Source organism: Dasypus novemcinctus, chromosome 22 (assembly GCF_030445035.2).
Source record: "Dasypus novemcinctus isolate mDasNov1 chromosome 22, mDasNov1.1.hap2, whole genome shotgun sequence".
NCBI classification, from domain to species: domain Eukaryota; kingdom Metazoa; phylum Chordata; class Mammalia; order Cingulata; family Dasypodidae; genus Dasypus; species Dasypus novemcinctus.
The window spans coordinates 29,050,936-29,055,297 of NC_080694.1; positions in this window are offsets into that span (position 1 = coordinate 29,050,936).

Genomic DNA, 4,362 nt, shown 5'->3' on the forward strand with positions numbered 1-4,362 from the left:
AACACAGAAGACTACAAGTACTGGAGAGGATGTGGAGGAATGGGAACACTCACTCATGCTGGTGGAAATGCAGAAGAATACAGCCATTCTGGAGAACAGTTTGGTGGTTTGTCAAAAAAAACTAGCTATGGATTTGCCATATGGCCCAGCAAGTCCACTGGTGGGTATTTACCCAGTAGAACTGAAAACAAGGATACAAACTGATGTATGCACACCAATGTTCATAGCAGCATTATTTACTATTGCCAAAAGTTGGAATCAATGCAAATGCCCATCAATAGATGAATGGATAAATAAAATGTGGCATATACATACAATGGACTACTACTCAGCTATAAGATGGAATACAGTACAAACACGTGATAACATGGATGAATCTTGAAAACCTTATGTTGAGAGAAGCAACCCAGGCATTGAAGCACAAATATTACATGATAAGTTGTCTCAGAGAGCTACAGACTGGTTGATAGTCTTAAAGAAAGTTTGGAAGAGAGCTAACACCTACATGGGTGAAATCTATGATAAGCTGTATGTATATATTTGTAGAGGGAAGGGATAAAATGGGGGCATACGGATGCCTTGGGTGGAGCTTTAATGGCTTGAGGGGGGCTAGGGATGGGAGGAAGGGTCAGATGGCCCTAGAAATTGGGGGGAGGGTGGGGAAATATTTGGACATAGTAGATTGTCAGGTATGTGGTTGAAACTGTAATGTTGAGAAAACTTTTTAGAAAATATAATAAGGAAGTTTACATGTTTAAGATGCTTAAGGGAGGACATCTTACACAGGTCAGGCTTCCAGGTAGAGTGTGAATGCTCATTTTGTCATAGTGGGTTATATCACTTGGTGGAGATCCATACAATTAGTGTGAAGTTATACCCACATCCTGAGGACTGATGTTCTCAAACAGGGAAATGTGTCTCTCAAGAATACTGGTGGCTCTCAATGGGTTAGGACAGTCGAGTATGTCAAGCCATCAACACTGTTGCAAGTATCTCTGAATATGGTCCTTCAAGTAATGAAGACTGATTGTCACTGTGGGTGCTATGGGGAGGGGGAGAGGGGTATTGAATAGATGGAATCAGGGTAACTGTAGGGTAATGGAAGTGTTCCACAAGATCATGCAATGATGGATATAGGACATGTTAAATTACACCAAAATTGTATAAAAGTCTATAGGTTAAAATGTAAACTATAATGTAAAACATAAGATACCTAAAAATTTAGAAAATTGTATAATCTAAAATATAGATCATAATGTAAGACAAAATGGAACCTTGGTTGCAAACTATGTTTCAATATCTGTACATCAAGTGCAGCAAACACAATATGAACATGTGAAAATATCATTGCTAGGGAAGGGACAAAATGTTTGATATTGGATATGTGGGAATACCCTGTATTATATATGTGAATTACTGTGATCTAAACATTTTGTGAAGACAAAACAAATAATTAGAAAAAAAGAAAGGATGTAGACACTGAGGAAGAAATGAAATTGCCTTGCCACTGTACATACGGGGCAACACCTATTGCATTAATGAAAGACAAAACATCAAAAATGAAGCATTTTCCTTTTTTGATACCCCAATTTATTTTTACTTCATTTAGTTTTTCTAAATTACTATGTATTCTATATCTAACCTTTAAATCCATCACTATCTTCCACTTTATTATTTGTGGAACTTGACAATATATTAGGCTTCATTTTTTAAGAAGTTTTTTTTTTGTGTGTTGAACAAAATTTTAATATTCTAAATTTAATCAATATCCAGCAGGTTATCTTGACTATATATTGTACATTGGAAGGAAGAATCAATTATTTTCAAAATCACATTTAGATTTCAAAGAGTAAATATTAAAATAGTCTCAGTGTGAACAGAGAGGTTCAACTCTGGCAGGGGAGGAACACTGTGTGGGATGTTATTGATGGGAGCCACATGGTTGGGAGGGAGTTCTCCAGGCATGTATATAGGGTACATAAAAATGTTTGGATATTTTCATAGTGGTTACAATTAAAAACTTCAAATAAGGGAATGTTGAGTTCCTAAACTAGGGAGCTCTATCACATTCCCCAATGGAACAGCATCAATCCCCAAATGCAATGACAAAGACTAATAAGGATGGTCCAACAATGAGCCCTTTATACTGATGACTATGCTTATGAGCCTGTGTGCCTAAAATATGAACTAGGCCTAGAGGTGCAGTTTGCCTAAGAGTTACCTCCTGAGATCCTCCATGTTGGTCAAATGTGGCCACTCTCTAAGCCAAACTCAGCATGAAAATGCATTACTTTCCCCCAGCATGGGACATGACTCCCAGGGATGAGCTTCTCTGGTGCTGAGGGATTACTATCAAGCACCAGCTGATGATGTAACTAGAAGAAGACTTTGAATAAAAGGGTCAAGTCCGACCAGCAGAATATCTCAACCTTCACGTAATAACGTAATAACAGTTGTTAAAAACTGTTTTTTGACCTTGAATAAAAGGGGGAAATGGAAAGGAGAAATGAGTTTATATGGCTATGAGTTTCCAAAAAAGAGTCAGGGGGTCATCAGAAGGGTCGTGCTTATGCATGCCTCAGCAGGGTCCCAGAGACAGCCAAAGTAGATAAGAAGGCCAGGTACTAGTTCTCCTGAAGGCTGCAGAGACCCACGGGTTCTATGGTCATGGCAGCTGGCTCTGGAGTTCAGTGCCATGTCAGTGGGCCCTACTTTGGAGTTTGTATTCCTGAGTATGATGGAATTTTACTCAGATGTGACCTTTCTGCACATCCCTCATTCATTTTTAATTTTAGTCATTCAACAACCATTTAGTCATCAAACACATCATGGAAGTTACTAAATAGTATTTTGTGAATAAAGAGATAAGTAAAATATTCTTCCACATCTTATAGAGATTATGTGCAAGCAAAAATAGTAGTGACTACATGAAATACCCTGAGATGGCACTGACATCCTGGTGAAGTGGATCTAAAAGTTTATGCTCATTCTGTGGAGACAAGTGAAGGCTTCACAAGGGAGATGACTGCACTGACAATGAAAGTAGAGATTGGGGTAACTTTAAGAGGAGAAAGGTGTAGAAGCACACCAAGAAGAAATAAGAGGGAAACAATCCAATCAAGGTAACCATATGGTGTGGTGAGGTTTTAAAATTAGTTCTTGCTATCTGATGAACAATGAAGGGGTAGGATGTGAAAAGGGGATAAGCAGACTGACCAGTTTGGCAGTAGCCATAGTATAGAGAGCCTGGTGTTTTGTCCACAAGATGGGTATTTATGTTTTAAATTATTGAGAGTCAGGGCAGGTTTATAGAAGGTGATGGTCGTGAAATTACTTGCCATGATGAAAGCTTACTCTCAGTCAACATGACGATCGCTGTTGCCAAAACCCTACAGAGGGGATGAGGGATGGAAATAGCACAGTTGTAGCGGGAAGTGAATCTGTGTGGGCTTGGACTACAAAGAAAAATATTCATTTTTATCCTAAGCACAATGTCAGGCATTTTGTATTCATTATTTCATTTAATTCAATTATTCCATGAAATTGTTTTTCACTATTCTGATTTAATGGAAGAATAATGTGAGGCAGCAATGCTATATTCTTATCCAAAGTACGTAAATGTAATTGTCATGGATTGAACCTTGGAGTTCAAAGTTTCTAGAATTTTGCACTTCACTAATAATTTATTTATTAATAAAATTAATATTTTAAAACTGTGTTAGATTTACAGAAAAGGTGCAAGGATAGTAGAGAGGATTTTCAAGAATTTCTCACATACATTTCCAATATCTTAACACCTCCAAGCCAGAATAGCAAATTATATTTATTTTCAAAAATTCTTAAGCCATTCAGGCAGTGACAACATCTCAGATTTTCTCCTCCTGTTTTATGACTTGTATACTTTTGAGGAGTGTAGGTCGGGTATTTTGTAAAGTGCCCCTCACTCTGAATTTGCCTGATATTCTTCTCATGTTTAGACAGGGTTAATGGGATTTTGGAGGAAGATACCAGGATAATGTGTTATTTTCATTGCATCATATCTAGGGTGCATCCTATCAACATGACTTATCACTCTTGATGTTGACCTTGATCAACAGTGTTTGGAGCTTCCCTAGCTTCCCCAATACTCATCAATTCTCTGCATTTCCATATATGGCTTTTGGAATGAAATTAATACATGAAGCCCACATTCAGGAGTGTGATGTTTGTGCCACTGCCTTGAGAGAAAAATATCTCCATATATTATGGAATTCATCTTCACAATAAATACGTATCTTTTAAAAATCAATTATTTATATTACGATTGCCTCATGACATTTATTTCTTACTTTGGGTTGTGATACAGTACTACTTTATTTTGTT